Source organism: Bubalus bubalis, chromosome X (assembly GCF_019923935.1).
Source record: "Bubalus bubalis isolate 160015118507 breed Murrah chromosome X, NDDB_SH_1, whole genome shotgun sequence".
NCBI classification, from domain to species: domain Eukaryota; kingdom Metazoa; phylum Chordata; class Mammalia; order Artiodactyla; family Bovidae; genus Bubalus; species Bubalus bubalis.
Genome location: NC_059181.1, coordinates 1,634,035 through 1,655,784, shown reverse-complemented (window position 1 = coordinate 1,655,784; position 21,750 = coordinate 1,634,035). Strand labels below are relative to the sequence as shown.

Below are 21,750 nucleotides of genomic sequence, written 5' to 3'. Positions count from 1 at the left end.
TGGTTTTTCCAGGGCTTTTGGGAATCCAGAAAAGGCTCGAGGCGTTTTTCTTCCACTCAGGACTGGATGATTAGCTGGTGGTGGCTGGGCGCATGTACCCAGCATCTCGCCCATGTCGTTATATAACAATATAAGACGGGAACCAAAGCCTCATTTCTCCCCTGTTTTATTCGAAAAATCTGCTCTTTGTCATCAGATCCAATTCTAGAAAGCTTGCCCCTGGAAGGCCCAAAGCAGGGTTTCCCCGTTTAAGAATGAGAGGCTTATTAGAAGTATCTCTGTTCCATTTATGTGATCTACCACCATCCAGTTTATTTCAGCGGCTCAGTTGTGTCCTATGGTCTGCGACCCCATGGACTGCAGCACGCCAGGCCTCCCTGTCCATCACCAACTCCCAGAGTTTACTCAAACTCATGTCTGTCGAGTCACTGATGCCATCCAACCATCTCATCCTCTGTTGTCCCCTTCTCCTCCCACCTTCAATCTTTCCCAGCATCAGAGTCTTTGCCAATGAGTCAGCTCTTCACATCAGGTGGCCAAAGTATTGGAGTTTCAGCTTTAGCATCAGTCCTTCCAGTGCACTCCCAGGACTGATCTCCTTTAGGATGGACTGGTTGGATCTCCTTGCAGTCCAAGGGATTCTCAAGAGTCTTCTCCAACACCACCGTTCAAAAGCATCCATTAATTGACGCTCAGCTTTCTTTATAGTCCCACTCTCACATCCATACACAGAAGCAGACAAAGTGATTTAATGTGTTTGGGTCCAAGAAGAGAATGCAGATCAACTGACGTGAGTCTGTTTACTCTTGTGCCCGTCAAACCAGCCTTGGTCGGATTTTATCCCTCTGCTGTGAATGGGTTGCCATGGCAACCAGGTTCAAGGGGACAAGGCAGCTTCCAAGTTCTTTATACTTCCATCGCCGCCTCACCTCCTCCAGGAACCTCTGCAGTGGGGGCTGTCATCAGATGTGTGTGTGTGTTTGTTTTTAATTTTAAGGTAATTCATTTATTTATCTGGCCGTGCTGGGTCCCAGTTATGGCTCGTGAGATCTTTAGGTCCAGCATGTCTTGTGTTGAATGCTCAGCCGTGTCCAACTCTTGGTGACCCCATGGACTGTAGCCCACTAGGCTCCTCTGTCCATGGGATTCTCCAGGCAAAAATACTGGAGTGGGTTGCCGTTTCCTTCTCCAGGGGATCTTCCCAACCCAGGGATCGATCTCACGTCTACTGCATTGGCAGGTAGGTTTATGAACTCATAGTTAACGCATGTGCGTGTGGGATCTAGTTCCCTGACTAGGGATGGAACCCAGGTCCCCTGCATTGGGAGCGTGGAGTCTTAGGCACTGGCCCACCACGTGTGTACTTGAATCTAGCTCAGAGTCCCAAGGACGGGGGAGCCTCGTGGGCTTCTGTCTATGGGGTCACACCGAGTTGTACACGACTGAAGCGACTTAGCAGCAGCAGAGTCCCTTAGAGTGCAAGGAGATCAAACTAGTCAATCCTAAAGGAGATCAACCCTAACTACTCACTGGAAGGACTGATGCTGAAGCTGAAACTCTAATACTTTGGCCACCTGATGCGAAGAACCGACTCACTGGAAAAGACCCTGATGATGGGGAAGACTGAAGGCAGGAGGAGAGCGGGCTGATAGAAGATGAGATGGTTCTGTAGCATCACCGACTCAATGGACATGAATCTGAACAAACTCCAGGAGATGGTGAAGGACAGAGGCTCCTGGCCTGCCGGACTCCATGGGGTCATGAACAGGTGGACACGGCTGAGCGACTGAACAACAAATCTGCTTCTTAACAGAAAAAGGAAAAGGTATTTTTTCAGTTCATAGAAGTACGGGAGCTCAATAAAAATACAAGAAACTGGCTTACGTTTCAAGTTGGGGTAAATGGTGAGTGATTTATTTTTAAACTTTTTACTTTGTATTGGAGTATAGCTGATTATCAATGTTGTGATGTTTTCAGGTAGACAGGAAGGGACTCAGCCATACCTACACATGTATCCCTTCTCCCCCAAAGTCCCCTCCCATCCAGGCTGCGACATGACGCTGAGCAGAGTTCCCTGTGCTGTCCAGCAGGTCCTTGCTGGTTCTCCATGTTAAACACAGCAGTGTGTCCATGTCCTTCCCAAACCCCCTAACTATCTCTTCCCCCATCCTTCCCCCTGGGAACCATAAGGTTATTACAGAGTATTGAGCAGAGTTCCCTGTGCTGGTCAGCAGGTCCTTGCTGGTTCTCCATGTTAAACACAGCAGTGTGTCCATGTCCTTCCCAAACCCCGTAACTATCTCTTCCCCCATCCTTCCCCCTGGGAACGATAAGGTTATCACAGAGTATTGAGCAGAGTCCCCTGTGCTGGTCAGCAGGTCCTTGCTGGTTCTCCATGTTAAACACAGCAGTGTGTCCATGTCCATCTCAAACTCCGTATCTCTTTGAATGAATTTTTAAATCCTAAGTTTGTCCCCGATTCACATACGTGCTTAAAAAAAAAATCGTTCACTGTTTTATCTCCTCTTCAAATTTAACTGGTGGTCACCACCGCTGATAAGTGCCGCTGTGTCCTACATGCAGTATCGGGGACGGACTCGCCCCCGTGGACGGGAAACCAGCCGCCGTCGGTAAAGGGCGCTGCTGCTGCTGATCGTCTGTGACAAGATGCATAATCATGTCTCCGTCCCCAGATGCTTTTACTCGGAAGGAAGTCTCAGTAGGATTGCCTTAAACCTTCACAAGTGAGAGAACAAGGCTCCCATTCATTGCGAGAGAGGGGACTGGCAGGGAAAGAAAGAGTCCTTTAAAATAGAAATGACATCGTCGGTCCACCCAAGATACCCTCGCGGTTCTTGGCTGACAATCTCCTTCTCTTCTGTCAGTTGGCGTTTACCCCGGTCGGCAACACTCTGAATGCTGGAGAGCAAAAAAATAAAATAAAATTCGCTGGGCTTCAGTTCCTGTTGGGGCCGGCTGTTCGCTGAGCCCGACACAGTCCTACCCAGGAGAAACCATAAGTGGTTTCAACATCATATACAGTGAATACCAGATGATCCATCTGGGCTATGGTACCAATTTTGTAACTGTTCCTATCCACGTAGACTCTCTCGTCTCATCCTGCCATCTCAGCGGCTTTCAAGTGTTACTTCATGTTGAAAAATAAACGCAACATTCTTCTTCCTGGTGTCCTGAAGACTCTCTTAATGATAAGTAAACAGTCGTGTCCTGGCCATCTAATATTTACACAGCTGGGAGTTGTTTCTGCAGGCAAAGGAAAACATTTTGAATGAACGCATGCGAAGGCTTTCCATCTTCTGAGATGTTCTATTTTCATGAAGCAGCGGCCTCGAAAGCAAAAGTCTATGTTGAGTCACACGGTTTTAGCATTTTGTCTCGAAACCCCCAGCACCTTGCACCGTCTCTGCAAACCCAGAAGCACACAGGTCATCTCTTGATACTTTGTGACCCCACAGAGTGCAGCAAGCCAGGCTGCCCTGTCCTTCACCGTCTCCCAGACTTTGCTCAGACTCCGTGTCCATCAAGTCGGTGATGCCATCCAACCATCTCATCCTCTGTCGTCCCCTCCTCTTCCTGCCTTCAGTCTCTCCCAGCATCAGGGTCTTTTCCAAAGAGTTGGCTCTTCGCCTCAGGTGGCCAAAGGATTGGAGCTTCAGCTTCAGCATCAGTCCTTCCAATGAATATTCAGGAGCGATTTCCTTTAGGATGGGGCTGCTTGGATCTCCTTGCAGTCCAAGGGACTCTCAAGAGTCTTCTCCAGCACCTCAGTCTGAAAAGCCATCAATTCTTTGGTGTTCAACCTTCTTAATGACCCAGCTGTTACGTTGTTGCAAACGTAGTAGAAATGCACCAGATACTGGTTGCTAAATTTTGTACGTTACCTGTTCTGGTTTGCTTTGCAGTCAACATCACTGCAACGGAGAAAACTGTGTGTATCCACAGGACTCTGGAGACAATCAAGTTTTCATTGAGATTCTAGGAAACAGGGAAGAAGCCAAACAATAGTATGCACCTTCCTATTGTCTGTCTGCCCACCTTCCTGCTCTTAATAAAAGGAATGGAAAGGAGATAAATATTGGTGAGAGGTATTCAGGGTCTGGGGCTTCCCATGTGACACAGTGGTTAAAAAAAAAAAAATCCACTTACAAATGCAGGAGACGCAGGTTCTGTTGCTGGGTGGGGAAGATCCCCTGGAGGAGGAAATGGCAACCCACTGCAGTGTTCTTGCCTGGAGAATCCCATGGACAGAGGAGCCATGGGACACTATAGTCCATGCGGTCGCAAAGAGCTGGACATGACTGAGCAATTAACACACACATACTCATACACAGTTCATGGTCTAGTTAACATGACGGTCTTGATTCACAAACATCCAGAATTTCGTGGGATGAACGTAAGGAAGCGGACGGTGAACGTGCCAAGGGGGCAGTTAGTGCCACCGCTGAGAGAACTTCCGTTCATGGGTCGAAGGATTCAGAATTTTGCATCCGGAGCCAGGCTCTGTATTCACGGAAACTCCTTACAGATGACCATCGCCCGTGATGCTTTTCTGTAGACAGGCACGCGCTGAACTGCCTTCTTGGGGACCGCACTGGACTGTGTGACTCCCTTCTCTTGTCTTGGAGATCCCCTGCCGGGGAGACACAGGGATTTCATGCCTCAAACACCAAAAACATGGTTTAAATGAACAGACAGCAAGCTTGGGCCTGCAGTAATGGGATCCGTCTGCCTTTCGGTTAATTTCCTTACATTCCTGCTATTTCCGAACCAGAGGACACCGGGTTTTCTAGGATTTATGATGTCCCCGTACTTTATTTGCTGTCGTGGTCCTGAGTCCCACAACAGGCTCTAAAATATGACACAGATGAACTTACTGACGAAACAGAAACAGCCTCACAGACATAGGAACCAGACTTTGGGTTACCGAAGGGGAATGGGGAGAAGAATAAATTAGGAATTTGGGGTTAACATAAACACACCACTATATATAAAATTTGTATAAAATCAACGAGATAGCGAAGGACAGGGAAGCCTGGTGTGCTGCAGTGCGTGTGGTCTCGAAGAGTCGGACACGACTTAGCAGCTGAGCAACAGGAGCATATATGAAATGGGCTTTCCTGGTGGTTCAGTGGGAAAAGAGTCCACTTGCCAATTCAGGAGATGTGGGTTCTGTCCGTGAGTTGGGAAGGTCCCCTGGAAAAGGAAATGGCAACCCACTCCAGTATTCTTCCTGGAGAATTCCATGGACAGAGGAGCCTGGCGAGGCTATAGTCCATGGGGTCGCAAAGAGTCAGCTATGACTTAGCAGCTAAAAAAGAATAAACAACAAATGTATAAAATAAGCCGCAAGGATATACTGTATAGCCCAGGGGACTGCACTCAGTATCTGTTAAATCACCTAGAGTGGAAAAGAATGTGAAAATACACATATATATTTATATAACTTACTCACTTTGCTGTGTAGCTGAAATTAACACAGCATTTTAAATCGACTGTACTTTGGTAGAAAAATTTGTTTTGAAAAATTGAAGGAGCAAAATCTCTAACCTAGGAGTAGGCGAATATTTCCTTTTTTTTTTTTTTAATATATTTGCTTATTTCACTGAGCTGGGTCAGTTATAATGTGCAGGACCCTTTAACTGTAGCATTTGAGGTCTAGTTTGCTGACCAGGGATTGAATCCCTGGCCCCCTGCATTGCGAGCTTGGAGTCTTACTGAACCACCAGGGAAGTCCCTTGGTGGGATTTTATAAACAAAATCATAAAAAAGAGGTTATGAGTAAAGAAAAAAAATAGAGGCATTTCACTTAATCCAACTCAACATTCAGAAAACTAAGATCATGGTATCCGGTCCCATCACTTCATGGCAAATAGATGGGGAAACAGGGGAAACAGTGGCTGACTTTATATTTTGGGGCTCCAAAATCACTGCAGATGGTGACTGCAGCCATGAAATCAAAAGACGCTTGCTCCTTGGAAGAAAAGGTATGACCAACCTAGACAGCATGTTAAAAAGAAGCTATGCTTTTGAACTGTGGTGCTGGAGAAGACTCTTGAGAGTTCCTTGGACTGCAAGGAGATCCATCCAGTCCACCCTAAAGGAGATCAGTCCTGAATCTTCACTGGAACTGATGCTGAGGCTGAAACTCCAATACTCTGGCCACCTGATGTGAAGAACTGACTCATTGGGAAGGACCCTGATGCTGGGAAAGATTGAGGGCGGGAGGAGAAGGGGACGACAGAGGATGAGATGGTTGGATGGCATCACTGACGTGATGGACTGAGTTTGAGCAAGCTCCGGGAGTTGGTGATGGACAGGGAGGCCTGGCGTGCTGCAGTCCATGGGGTCGCAGAGAGATGGACACGGCTGAGTGACTGAACTGAACTGAACTGAATTAAAATGAAGGCTTTCTGTGAAGCGCATCATAAGCAAAGTTTAGTGGCTGGTTGAGAGGGTGGTTGGTACCTGTTATTTGTGATATCCAAATATATAAAAGGAGGATTCCCTGCAGGTCTGGTGGTTTGGACACTGTGCTTCCCCTGCAGGGGATGTGGGTTCAATCCCTGGTCAGGAAACTAAGATCCCAAAGGCTGCATGGCACCACCATAAAAAATAAATAAATGAGCTCAAAAAATAAAAACAAAAAAAGAGATTCTTATCTAGAAGACACGTGAGACTCCTGCAAATTAATGGGGAAAGAACACTGGAAGCTCTATTAGAAAACAAAGAAACAGGTGAAGTATAGGAATTGTTGTTGTTTAGTCGCTTGGTCGTGTCCAACTCTGTGACCCCACGGAGTGCAGCACGCCAGGCTTCCTGGTCCTTCACCATCTCCTGGAGTTTGTTCAAACTCATGTCCATCGAGTCAGTGATGCCATCCAACCATCTCATCCTCTGTTGTCCTCTTCTCCTCCTGCCTTCGATCTCTGCCACCATCAGGGTGTTTTTTAGTCAGTCAGCTCTTCACATGAGGTGGCCAAAGGATTGAAGCTTCAGCCTTAGCATCAGTCCTTCCAATGAACATTCAGGACTGATGTCCTTTAGGATGGACTGGTTGGATCTCCTTGCAGTCCAAGGGATTCTCAAGAGTCTTCTCCAACACCACAGTTCAGAAGCATCAGTTCTTTGGCGCTCAGCTTCCCAGGTGGCTCAGATGGTAAAGTGTCTCCCCTCAATGCGGGAGACCCACGTTCGATCCCTGGGTCGGGAAGATCCCCTGGAGAAGGAAATGGCAACCCGATCCAGTACTCTTGCCTGGAAAATTCTATGGACAGAGAAGCCTGGTAGGCTACAGTCCTTGGGGTCGCAAAGAGTCAGACACGACTGAGCAACTTCACTTTCACTTTCTTTATAGTCCAACTCTCAGATCCATACATGACTCCTGGAAAAACCATAGCCTTGAGTAGACGAACCTTTGTCGGCCAAGTAATATCTGTGCTTTTTAATACACTGTCTAGGTTGGTCATAGTTTTTTTTCCAAGGAGCAAGTGTGTTTGAATTCCATGACTTCAGTCACCATCCACAGTGGTTTTGGAGCCCAAGAAAATAATGTCTGTCACTGTTTCCATTGCACAAAAGAATAAGCCCTATTCAATGATGAGTTAATGAGCAGAGAATTGGAGAGGAAAGCAACAGCGAGAGAGATTTTTGTTCGCCTTGATGTTGCAAGATGTGAACGATGGAAACACACCTGATGTTCTCAAGGGCCTGAGAAGGTGAGAACACCCCTACGCTGAGACTGACAGTCAGCGCGCCGCAACCGCCCTCCTGAAGAGCGTTCCGGCCAGACTTTAGATTTTTCCCCGAGTGGACTGTCTCATGACCCAGCCGTACCCCGTGTAGGTGTAAAGCACAGAGGAATTCTTAACAGAGGTGTGTTCGGGAATTTTTAACAGACACATCTCAGGTCTCTCCCATGGCTTAGGGAATTCCAGGCTGCCTGAGGGCGGTCCTCACCCCATGACCCTCGCAGAGCGTGTTAGACGGATGCTACAGATGGATGTTGAGCCCCGCAGATGGAGGCTCGGCTCTGTGATGAGGTCCTAAAAGCATTTTGCTGAGTGAGAGACATTTAGCAAACACTGAGATTTACAGCACCATCCTATTTATATAAATGAGAAGCACATCCTCGCAGAGCAGTGTGATGGGGTTGACAAGCCACAGGCATCGTGGAAGACATGTGTCAAGCAGGCTGCAAGGCGGGGGGAGGGAAATGTAGGCTGTGCGGGCTGACGGCAGGAATCAGGTGAAGGTTGAAGACAAGTCAACAAGGGAATGATCTTGCCACGGGTGGTGGCCGTTTTAAAAATCTACTTTTTTTTACTTGAATCGTAATTAATTGCCTTACAAAACCGTGTTGGTTCCTGCCATCCATCCACATGAATCAGCCACAGATATCCACATGTCCTTTCCCTCTTGAACCCCCCTTCCACCTCCCACCCCATCCCACCCCTCTAGGTTGTCACAGAGCCCTGATTTGAGTCCCCAGAATCATACAGGAATTTCCCACTGGCTGGCTGTTTTACAGATGCTGTGTGTCCTTCTTTCCCTGCTAGTCTCTATTCATCCCACCCTCTCCTTCCCCCAGCACGTCCATAAGTCTGTTCTCTCTGTCTGCATCTGCATCGCTGCCCTGCAGATAGATTCATCAGTACCATCTTTCTCGATCCCATATATATGTGTTAATGTACGGTAATTGTTTTCCTCTTTCTCGCTTACTTCACTTTTTTATAATAAGCTCTGCATTCATCCCTCTCATTAGAGCTGACTCAAACGTGTCCCTTTTCATGGCTGAGTAATATTCCATTGTATATATGTACCACATCTTATTTACCCACTCATCTGTCCATGGACATCTAGGTTGCTTCCCTGTGCTAGCTATTGTAAATAGTGGTGCCGTGAACATTGCATTGTATGTGTCTTTTTTCAATCCAGTGTCTTTTTCATTGGATTATATATGTCTTTGTTAATGGTTTCCTCAGGGTATATGCCCAGTAGTGAGATTGCTGACTCATATGGTAGTTTTATTCCTAGCTTTTTGAGAAATCTCCATTCTGAGTGGTGGAAAATTTAAAGGATCATTCAACTATTGGCTTCCCTGGTGGGTCAGACGGTAAAGCGTCTGTCTACAATGCAGGAGACCAGGGTTCAATCCCTGGGTTGGGAAGATCCCCTGGAGAAGGAAATGGCAACCCACTCCGGTACTCTTGCCTGGAAAATCCCATGGACAGAGGAGCCTGGTAGGCTACAGTCCACGGGGTCGCAAAGAGTCAGACACGACTGAGCAACTTCACTTTCACTTTCAACTCTTGAGACTGTGGTCCAACTTTGTAATTTGTTGTGGTGCAACCACAAAAATATATGCATAACTGGCATTTAGACAGGTCAGCGCAGAATGGAGGCAGAAAAGGGTTAAGATAGCATGAGACATCTAGTTCAGGGTGTTTCTACCTTGGAACCTCTAATGTTTAGGGGCTGGATAATTCTTTAGGGGGAGGAAGGTCTGTCCTGTGTGTTGTGGAGTGTGGAGCAGCATCTCTGAGCTCCTCCCACGAGGTATCAGGGGAAACCCCTGCCCTAGTTCTGACAGTAAAAAATGTCTCCATGCCTTGTCATACATCCTCTGAGGGGCATGGCCATCTCCAGTTGAGAACCAGAGCTATAGACACATAGATAGATATAAAGATAGACACATAGGAGAGGTAGACACACGGATAGATGATAGAGAGCTACATAGATAGATTGATATATTAGGTGGATGACATATAGATAGATAGGTAGTAGAGACAGGCAAATGGATAGGTGATAAATTACATAGATTGATAGTAGAAATAGGTAGGTAGTAGAGACGGATGGATGGATAGAGAGACATGATAGACAGTGGTTGAATGGGTGGGTAGATAGACATGATAGACAGATGCTGGTTGAATGGGTGGATAGATAGACGTGATAGACAGATGCTGGTTGAATCGGTGGGTAGATAGACATGATAGATGATGGTTGAATGTGTGGGCAGACAGACTTGATAGACAGACAGTGGTTGAATCGGTGGGTAGATAGACATGATAGATGATGGTTGAATGGGTGGGCAGATACACATGATAGACAGATGATGATTGAATGGCTGGATAGATAGACATGATAAACAGATGCTGGTTGAATCGGTGGGTAGATAGACATGATAGATGATGGTTGAATGTGTGGGCAGACAGACTTGATAGACAGACAGTGGTTGAATGGGTGGGTAGATAGACATGATAGATGATGGTTGAATGTGTGGGCAGATAGACATGATAGACAGACAATGGTTGAATGGGTGGGTAAAGAGACACGATAGATGCTGGTTGAATGGGTGGGTAGATAGACATTATAGACAGATGATGGTTGAATGGGTGGATAGATGTATGGATAGATAGTTGATGGGTGGCTGGATTGATAGATAGAAGTGGTAGATTGATAGGTGATAGTGCAGATAGATAGGTTGGTCGGTGATAGAGGGTAGAGACAGACCGATTGATAGATGGTATGTTGGTAGTAGAGATAGACGGTGGATAAATAGTTGAGATAGATGATGGATTGGCAGGTTGTACACACAGATAGATGGATAGGTTGATTGTGGACGTATAGATAGATTGATGCGAGATGATAGGTGACGATGGGTGAACGGATACGTAGATAGTCGGGATAACTGAATGTGTAGATAGATTATGGGTGGATGGATTCATAGAAATGGTAGGTCGATAGATGGTAGATAGAGATGGATTCATAGATGATAATGGAGGTAGACGTTAGATAGTAGACATGGGTGGATGGATAGATGATGGGTGGATGGATTGATGGAAATGATAGCATGATGATAGGTAGTACAGCTAAATAGCTTGATAGATGGTAGATTGATTGATAGTACAGACAGATGATGGATACATGGTAGAGATTGGTAGATGATAGATAGTAGAGATCGATGATGCATGGATAGTAGACATGGGTGGATGGATGGTTAGATACATGATGGGTGGGTGGGTGGATAGAAATGATAGATTGATAGATGATAGTACAGCTAGGTATATTGATAGCTGATAGATTGATTGATGGTACAGATAGCTACATAGATAGATATTAGAGATAGATGATGGATAGATGGATGTATCTACCTGGATGGATGGATGGATGTATAGATGATGCATGAATGGATACATAATAGAGACGGATGGATGGATAGATTAGATAGATAAAATCTTGGCTTCATGCTCAGTAAAGCTTTCTCAGCCTCAGTACTACTGACCTTTGGGGCTGGACAGCTCTCTGATGTGGGGCAGAATTGATGGATTACTTATTTCTCACTTTTTGAAATTCAGTGGACGTCTTTCTTCTGTGGGTTCATGTCTGCCAACTCAGGAACATCATTCGTCTGTGGGTTCATGTCTGCCAACTCAGGAAGGTTTTCTTAGATTATGCTTCCTGGACTGTCTTTTGGTTGAATAGGCTTGTCTTCTTGAGTGATTCCTCTTAAATGGAGAAGCTCAATCTCTTCTCTATATTCAAACAAAACAACAGCAAGTCTCTTGCCATTTTCACTGCATTAAACATTTCCTCTGGGTTCTGCACGTCCATCTGAGTTTGTCTTCTGCCTCTCAGAGGTGATTTTCTGTAGGATGTGATCTGAGATGTGTGCCACTCCGCGGTCATTCATTTTCGTGCGTCTGGGTTTTCATGTGGCAACCCACTGCGGTATTCTTGCCTAGAGAATCCTGTGGACAGGGGAGCCTGGTGGGCTGCCGTCTATGGGGTCACGCAGAGTTGGACACAACTGAAGCGACTTAGCCTGCATACATGTGCTCCATCCCATTCTCAGAACATTTCTCATGCTTTTCCAGTAGATGGGTTCCAGAAGTAACCGATTCTTCTCACCTTCTGAAGTCCTTCAGCAACCCCTTCTCCTTTGGATGGGGAGTGTTTTTTTGTTTGTTTTTCTTCCTCTGTTTACAGAATTGGTTGCAAAGGGAGCTTTGTTAGGGCTATCTTCACCCAGAAAGTACATACCACTATTCTAGGGACTTCCTCGGTGGTCCAGCGGATAAGAATCCATCTGCCAGTGCATGGAACACGGGTTCGATCCCTGGTCGAGGAAGATTCCACATGCTGCAGAGCAGCTAAGCCCGTGTACCACAGCTGCTGAGCCCATGCCCTAGCGCCCACAAGCTGCAACTCCTGAGCCCGTGTCCAAAAACTACTGAAGCCCGTGTGCCTGGAGTCCGTGCTCCACAACCAGAGAAGCCATTGCAAAGGGAAACCTGAGCATCACAACTCAAGGGTAGCCCCCGCTTGCCACAACTAGAGAAAGCCTGCTCAAAGGAAAAAGACCCAGTGTAACAACAAGAGAAGATACCACTGTTGTAGCCTTTGGGTGTCTGCGTGTTCACCCCATGCTTGGTTCTTTTTTGCAGCCTCTCCAAACCACCTTCTGTACAGTTTTATCTGCCAAGTTCTGAACCCTGTAAATTCTTTGGCATTTTGGAGATAAGCCTGTTGCATTCTGCCCACTTTGATCCTTTGAGGATCTTTAGGCTTGTATACCCTAACTCGTGCTTATTAAAATTTTACCTAGAAGTCGATTGATACTTTCCTAGGAATGTCTCCCTATGAAAGTGAAAGTCGCTCAGTCGTGTCTGACTCTGCGACCCCATGGACTATACCGCCCGTGGAGTTCTCTAGGCCAGAATACTGGAATGGGTAGCTGTTCCCTTCTCCAGGCGATCTTCCCAGCCCAGGGATCGAACCCAGGTCTCCCACATTGCAGGCAGATTCTTCACCAGCTGAGCCACCAGGAAAGCGCTTGTCTCCCTATATATATTACAAATTGGGCTTCCCAAGTGGCTCTCTTGGTAAAGAATGCCCCTGCCAATGCAGAAGGTGAAAGACATGAGTGTTTGATCCCTGGGTCAGGAAGATCCTCTGGAGGAGGGCATGGCAACCCACTCCAGTATCCTTGCCTGGAGAATCTCATGGACAGAGGAGCCTGGAGAGCTACAGTCCATGGGGCTGCAAAGAGTCAGACACCCCTGAGCGACTAAGCGTGCACACACACACACACACACACATTGTAAATTATGTGAATTTCCATTCTTATCTTTATTCCACACTGTGCCCAAGATGAGGCAAGGCTTGATAACTATTTGTCCTTTGAACTTATCTACAAAACAGAAATAGAATCACAGATGTAGAAATCAAGCTTAAGGTTGCCAAAGAGGGGAAGTGGGGAGGGATAAATTGGGAGACCGGGGTTGACATACACACTATATATTAATTAATTAATAATTAATATGTCAATAGATTGATAAAATAGTTGATAAAGACCTACTGTATAGCATGGGGATTCCCTCGTAACTCGGTCGGTTAAGAATCCGCCTGCAGTGAAGGAGACCTGGGTTCAATTCCTGGGTCGGGAAGATCCCCTGGAGGAGGAAATGACAACCCACTCCAGTGTTCTTGCCTGGAGAATCCCATGGGCAGAGGAGCCTGGCGGGGCTACAGTCCATGGGGTTGCAAAGAGTTGGACGCGACTGAGTGAGCACACACGTACAGACTACAGTATATAAAGCAGATAACTAATAAGGACCTACTACTGTAGAGCACAGAGAACTCTACTCAATACTCTGTAATGACGTATGTGGAAAAGAGTCTAAAAGAGAATGTGCGTGTGTATATATATGTTTGTTTTTAGTGAATTAGTGATATATATATCTATACATCTATATATTACTAATTCACTTTGCTATATATCTGAACTAACTCAGTATTGTAAATCAACTATACTTTTAAATAAAACTTTTATTTTATAATACTAAGTCACTTCAGTCACTTCCGACTCTGTGCGACCCCATAGACGGCAGCCCACCAGGCTCCCCCGTCCCTGGGATTCTCCAGGCAAGAACACTGGAGTGGGTTGCCATTTCCTTCTCCAATGCAGGAAAGGGAAAAGTGAAAGTGAAGTCTCTCAGCTGTGTCCGACTCTTCGCGACCCCATGGACTGCAGCCTACCAGGCTCCTCCATCCATGGGATTTTCCAGGCAGGAGTACTGGACTGGCTTGCCATTGCCTTCTCCGTTATTTTATAATATGTGTATTTAAATATATAAAATAAAAATATATAATAAATAAAACTTTTTAAAAAGAGATAAAAATATTATTATTTCTCTCTTAATTCGGCTTCAAAAAGGCAGATTTCCTTGTAAGCAGCGGACCAAACAAACAGGAATATATCCCACCTCACCCTTGTATTTGACAAAATGCAGCATGTTTTTGATGAAATCCTTCTGTGTAGAAAGATGCTGATGGTAATAAAAACGTGTCGCTTTTATTACTTTCTCTAATGAAGGAGATTACTTCAACAGTTTGCTAAAAAGAGGAAAACTAAAAATAGGGCTTTTTTTTTTTTTGGAAAGAGTATCCTTTTCTCCAAATTGATCCCGTATAGATGTAATTTTTTGTGCGTGTCCAGCGGGGAGACCTTTGTGTGCTGGGACATGAAAGCTGCATGCTGGCCCCTAAACTTGAGGAAAAGAGCTGCAGGAATGGAGCCTGAGGGAGCATGATGACACCCCGAAAACGCGGGCGCTGCCTTTAACAGCAAACAGCTGTCTCCTCTGCAGACCGCCGAGCCAGTCACCAGTTAGCAAACGTTAGGTGTGGTCAGTCCTGAAAAAGGCATCGTGCTGACTTTGTTATAAACCACTCTGGGGAAAGGTCAGTGGCCATATGTAAGGAGAAGGACCCAGCATCTCACCCTGATTGCAAACAGCACGGATTTCCTTTTGTGCTGTTTGCAGTGACTTTATTTTCCTAACAACGGCATGAGTCCCGCCATCTGTGTTTCCCCATCAGCTGTAACATCCGGGCGTGAAACCCACAACTGTCTTCATCCGACGTCCTGTGAGGCTCCAGATTGCCCAGGAAACCACAAATGATCCTCCCCTCTGGAAGAATGTGGAACCCTGTCTGCAGAGCGAGAGAGCTGCCTTGGCCAGATAGCATCTCCTGAAATATTTCAGGAGGCTGATTGGACTAGGATTTGATCAACCCCATATCGATCATGGTAGAGACTGAAGAAACCATAGTCAGGTACAGATGTGAGAGCTGGAATGTAAAGAAGGCTGAGCACTGAAGAATTGATGCTTTGCAACCGTGGGGCTGGAGAAGACTCTTGCAAGTCCCTTGGGCTGTAAGGAGATCCAACCCGTCCATCCTCAAGGAAATCAGCCCTGGATGTTCATTGGAAGGGCGGATGCTGAAGCTGAAACTCCAGTCCTTTGGCCACCTGATGCGAAGAGCTGACACATCTGAAAAGACCCTGCTGCTGGGAAAGATTGAGGGCAGGAGGAGAAGGGGACAACAGAGGATGAGATGGTTGGATGGCATCACCAACTCAATGGACATGAATTTGAGCAAACTCTGGAGATAGTGGAGAGCACAGGAGCCTGGTGAACTATAGTCCATGGGGTTGCAACAGAGTCGAACATAGAGACTAAACAGCAACAAATGGATAGAACGTGTGAATGAGTTTACAACCACCGTGTCTTTCTCACCTCTTTCAAGAAGGTAACATCTGGAGAAGACATTGGCACATTAACTCATCATTGACTAGTGGATTTTTGCAGAAACTGACGTCCGTGGCTGGCGATTTTTATTTTGGTCAGCCAAAAATGTCATTCTGTTACCTCACTAACACCTTCCTCTGTCTCATTTCTTTTTTAGATTCCGCGTATAAGCGATGTCATACGGCATTTCTCCTTCTCTGCCTGACTGACTTCACTCAGTGTGAAAATCTGCAGGTCTGTCCGTGTCTCTGCATATGGCATTACCTTGTCCTTTTTCATGGCTGAGTAACATTCCACTGTGTCTGTGTATTCTTCTTGATCCATTCGTCGTATGAACAGCATATGATTGCAGTACCCTGCACTCTGGGACACCTGAATTAGATGGTTTTGCTTCTCCGTAAACGTTATGTCATGCCTTGCTTCATTCACAGCATGAGTTTTTCTCATACTGCTGATTCTCTGGGTCTTGTCTACCAATGAAACCCAGCTTTCAACACTTGAGTGTGAACAGCCGTTCCTCCATGTACCCATCTTGGACAATTCCCATTTCCCACTGTGCATGGTTTTAATATATATACCCCACACCCAGCTATTACCTGCCAGCTTCTAGGACCTCGTTTGTCCAGTGGACTGTGAACCCTGCATATGTTCATGGGTAACAGGACAGCCCCAGAGTCCCACCAGTGGACACCATCCAGGTCAGAGCCCGTCTCTACGTTCTTCCAGACACATGGTACCCAGATGCAGCAGCTTGAGCTTCCATTTTTAAATCTCGCTTCCACGGCAGAAATGAACACTCAGATGGCTGCCACGGAGGGGGAGCCTGTCTGTCGCCAAGAACATGGGTTCAGCCACTTAGAGAGATGGCTTAAATCCATTAAACATAACGCACATCCGCATAAGCCATGAGCCCAGCACGGCGGCCGCTGTGGTCCTGTTGGTTCAACTCCCCTCTGCCACATGGAGGCTCTTTCAAGACAGCTCCTGTCTAACCTCCTGTAAAGAGATCCCTTCTCTGTATTAGACAAAGGGCTTCCCTTCCAGTGGCTTCATGGTAAAGAATCCCCCTGCCAGTGCAGGAGACGCATATTTGATCTGGGGTTGGGAAGATCCCCTGGAGGAGGGCATGGCAACCCACTCCAGTATTCTTGCCTGGACAGTCCCATGGACAGAAGAGCCTTGCGGGCTACAGTCCATGGGGTCGCAAAGAATCAGACAGAACCGAGCATGCACATAATTCACAAAACACTCAGCATTCCTTCTCGTTTCTTTTTCAAGAGCCCTCTGGTTTTTGTGTTAGACTTAATTGTGAGAGTTTCCTCCCTTACTGGTTGCGTCATGAATCTCAGGGTCAAGAAAAGGAAGACTAAAGTCTAGACTTGACTCTGCGTTCGTCGTCTGTACCTTGAGCAAAATCGAATCCTCCCCGGGGAGCCACGTTGCCTTCGGCGGACGAGCATCATGAGTCCAATAGAGTTAGTGTGATAAGCACGTGCCGTCCACGTTTTAATGGAAAAAACTGTAAGAATCACCTGCTTTGGTTTTTCATGCCTCCTTTTTTTGGAGGACATTTGATCTAGAATGGAGCTTCAAAGAATTTTTAAAATTATTTGTATCGGAGTATAGTTGGACTTCCCAGGTGGCGCTGTGATTAAGAACCCACCTGCCAATGCAGGAGATGTAAAGAGACGTGGGTTTGATCCTTGGGTGGGGGAGCTCCCCTGAAGGAGGGCATGATCACCCACCTCAGTATTTTTGCCTGGGGAATCCTTTGGACAGAGGAGCCTGGGGGACTACAGTCCATGGGCTCGCAAAGAGGCAAACACGACTGAGCAGCTAACATACTGTTTATAATTAATTCGAACATGGATGAGCAGTCGCCATTGGTCTTGAAGGGACGTCCTGATGGCCCTGGGAAACCTGTTGGCAGGTGGAAGCTGGTACGTTCATGGGAGGTCTTGTCTCTCCAAAGTGGCCACGTTGAACAGTCGAACCAAGGTCCGCTTGAATTTCTGGAGGGATTTCCTTTAGACTAGGGGACGCTGGACCGTGGGGAAGGAATGTATGTGTTTCAGATGAGATTTTGTTTATCACTTGACTTGGATAAAGTCATCAGATGACTCTGTGGCTTAATCGAACGTGCTTACCTAGCCAGTCCTCCCCTCCATGTATGCATGATTATGATTCCACCTTGTGTAGGGAGCAGAGACATGGCCACCTTGGTTTTTGTTTGGAAGTTGGGCATCTGAACCATAATGAAAGCTTTTGAGGTCTCTCTCTTTGCATAGTTGATATGTTTTCATTGATCTTCTCCATGAAAGATGAGAAGGTGTTGCTCTTTGGGTAGCTGATATTTTTTCATTGATCTTTTTTTTTTTACCCTTCCTTTTCTTAACGCTGAAATGCTTCTGTAATCTCAGGGAGAATCAGCCTGTTTCTGATTTGTATTAACTCACTGAATATTTTTTCTATGTACAAAAAAGTCTTCTGAGAGCATTTAATATACTATTTTGATCTTTCTTAGTTAAAAGCATGAAGCCATATTTTTCCCCCCCCAAGGGTACAAATCTGGAAGAAATTTAAATTATGATCAAAACAGCAAACTCATCAAGTTTGAATGGTTTGTAAACTTGGAGAAAAGAATTTCTCGAGTCCCTTTTATTTCAGGAGAATGTCAGATTTGGGTTCCTTGGCATCGCACGAAACGTACACACGTTTGTTTTTTTCAATCTACATATGATTCTGTTACACGAAGCATTGATTTTTTTTTATGAAATCCTGTGTAACCTCGTGAAAACATGTCAAAAATATGTAAATAACCTCGATGATTTTAAACATTTTTTCTCCTGGCATGAGGAGACACTTAAAAAGAGCTATAGGATCTCAGTCTGGTGGTGATGTTTCAGAAAAATTGAATCATGTTTCTTCCAGTGAGAAAGTAGAAATTGAACCAAGTGAGGAAAAGCAGAGATAGGAAAAGGAATTTCACATCCAGTTCTTTGCCCATATGTCAGTGGGAAAGGCACACAATTTTCCCCCCCTTCCACTTTTTTTGTTGTTCAGTGGCTCAGTCCTGTCCAAGTTTTTGCAATCCCATTGAGTGCGGCACACCAGCCTTCCTTATCCTTCACTATGTCCTGGAGCTTGCTCAAATTCATGTCCGCTGAGTCGGTGATGCCATCCAACCGTCTCATCCTCTGTCATCCCCTTCTTTTCCTGCCCTCAATCTTTCCCACCATCAGGGTCTTTTCTAATGAGTCAGTTCTTCGCATCAGGTGGCCAAAGGATTGGAGTTTCAGCTTCAGCATCAGTCCTTCCAATGAATATTCAATGTTGATTTCCTTTAGGATGGACTGGTTTGATCTCTTGCTGTCCAAGGGACTCTCAAGAGTCTTCTCCAGCCCCGCAGTTCAAAAGCATCAATTCTTCAGCGCTCAGCCTTCTTTATGGTCCACCTCTCCCATCCGTACATGACTAGTGGAAAAAAATAGCAGAAAATTCCCCCAAAACAGCCCAGTACTTGCACACGTATGCCAGGAAGCATTGCAACAAACTATCTTCACTTCCTTTGCCCTGAAATAGAACCAGATGCCGTGGATTCGCTGTGGTGGAAGGTCTGGTTGAAAAAACATTGTAGGACTTGTCTTCTATTGCATTTTATGCTCAAGGGGGCTTCCCTGGTGGCTCAGATGGTAAAGCATATGCCTGCAACGCGGGAGACCTGTGTTCGATCCCTGAATTGAAAAAATCCCTTGGAGAAGGGAATGGCAACCCTCTCTAGGATTCTTGCCTGGAGAATTCCATGGACAGAGGAACCTGGTGGGCTACAGTCCATGGGGTCGCAAAGAGTTGGACACGACCGAGCGACTTCACTTTCACTGTCTTTATGCTCAAGGGACTTTGAGGACTAGGCTGCCTTCAGCATCCTTCTCAGCTCTTCTCTGGACCTAGAAACACACTCCCTGCGTGCTGCGGAATAGCTCTCAGGGGTGCAGAGTCAGCGCCCTCGTCTAGGACTCCTTCAATAGCAGCTGTGAGGAGAACTGAGGAGTAACAGCATTTGCCTGGATGTTTGCAGAGCGGTCGTCACTGCCGGCGTTGGTCCCCAGCTGTGGGGACGCTGATGGAGGAAGACCTGTGAGCGTCTGGGAGCTCTCTGAGGGTTGGGAAGCAGCGGTTCGGGAAGGATGGACGTATAACCAGCAGAGAAGACGTGATGAACAGTGGAGCCAGATGTGTTGAAGGGCCAGGGAAGGTGGCCGGTTCTGCAAAACCAGGCTGGCCGGGGGGTGGGTGGGAGAATGGGGGCCTGGCACGGTGGGCAGAGGGAGCAGGGGATGCTGCCCTGGAGACGCCCCCACCCCTGCTGGTGCCTGGCAGCTCCGGGCACAAGAGGGAATCCAGAGGGAGCCAGATCCATCCCTGGCTGAGTCCTTCCAGAGCCGTTTTGACCATTACTGCGTTACTCACTGCCCCGTCCCCCCCACAAAGGTGTTGCATTTCAAGTACTTGTACATTTTACAAATTGTCTGTCTATCCATTCATCTATGTGTCTCACCTATCTGATACAAAAATCAGTCACTTCAGTTCAGTCACTCAGTCGTGTCCGACTCTTTGCGACCCCATGAATCGCAGCATGCCAGGCCTCCCTGTCCATCACCAACTCCCGGAGTTCACCCAGACTCACGTCCATCGAGTCGGTGATGCCATCTCATGCTCTGTCGTCCCCTTCTCCTCCTGCCCCCCACCCCTCCCAGCATCATAGACAAGGCTAAATAGAATAGATAAGTCGTGATATACAGTATGAAACAGATGAGTTAGGTTAGATAAACGGTAGAGACATAGTGACCTGGAGGAGGGCATGGCAACCCACTCTGGTATTCCTGCCCGGAGAATCCCCGGGACAGAGGAGCCTGGCGGGCTACAGACCACGGGGTTGCAAAGAGTCGGACACGACTGAAGCAACTTAACACACACACACACACACACACACACAAACCTGAGTCTCTTACGTGATCTGAGTTGGCAGGCGGGTTCTTTAACATCGAGCCACCCGGGAAGCTGCATCCATTGCCAAATGTCCCCTGGAGGTTCCTTCATCTCCTTCAAGGACCGCTGGGTCAAGGTGAACACAGTGAAGTCCATTTAGAATATGATACATTTTGTCTCTTCCCTGTCACTCACTGCGACCAGAAAGGACAAAACAGAGCAGCACCTTCTTTCTCCTACTTCTTGCATACGAAATGTTCCTTTCCAACACTTCGGAAAGTCCCTGGCTCTCCAAGTGGGCTCACATTCAGCGGTGAAGTATTACGAAACACTTTTTCAGTTCCGAGAAATGTTTGTGGAACCAGGAATAATACTACTAATAATAAATCAACCCTGATTATTCACTGGGAGGACTGATGCTGAAGCTCCAATCCTTTGGCCACCTGATGTGAAGAACTGACTCACTGGAAAAGACCCTGATGCTGGGAAAGATTGAAGGCAGGAGGAGAAGGGGGCAACAGAGCATGAGATGGTTGGATGGCATCTGTGACTCGATGGACATGAGATTGAGGAAGCTCCGGGAGTCGGTGATGGACAGGGAGGCCTGGCGGGCTGCAGTCCATGGGGTCGCAGAGAGTCGGTCGCGACTTACAGACTGAACAACAGCAGCAACCAAGCAGAAGAATGTAGATACGGAAAACCCTGCCCCTCCTCTGTCCGTTGCCTTCAGGGGTCTTTGCACCTCTCAGGGTACTTCTACTCATTGTTAAAAAACTTCCGCACAAACTCCAGGCCTGATTCTGTGGTTTTTGATGGATTGTGTAGCTGCTGTGTGATCTTACAAAACTCTGCAAAGATAAGTACACCCAGCAGGTTTAAACATGGCCAAGTTGCACATTGAAAGAAAAAGAAAAAAAAAATTCATCATTGCCTAATCTCCCCGCAGAAAGAAAGAAATAGTTTACTCGAGAGTCATTTGAACTTCCAGCGTATCAGTCATCTGTATACAAAGAATCTGCTGACGGAGCCCGTTGTGGTTTTGTGCCTGATTAAAACAACTATATAAATTAACGAGAAACACAAGCAGAGTTCTCTCTTTATGCAGGAAACAACCCATTCGCAATTGAAAACTATTTGGTGTCAAAGG

General features: G+C 46.5%; 1 long non-coding RNA gene across 1 annotated transcript; it reads right to left on the bottom strand.

The window, feature by feature from the left end:
- Positions 1-3,158: 3,158 nt before the first annotated feature.
- LOC123331747 lies at positions 3,159-21,056 on the bottom strand. Its single transcript, XR_006548503.1, has 2 exons — positions 20,627-21,056; positions 3,159-3,348 (listed from the first exon to the last, which is right to left on the bottom strand). It is a non-coding gene; the product is annotated as an uncharacterized LOC123331747 (long non-coding RNA).
- Between the last annotated feature and the right edge of the window lie 694 nt (positions 21,057-21,750).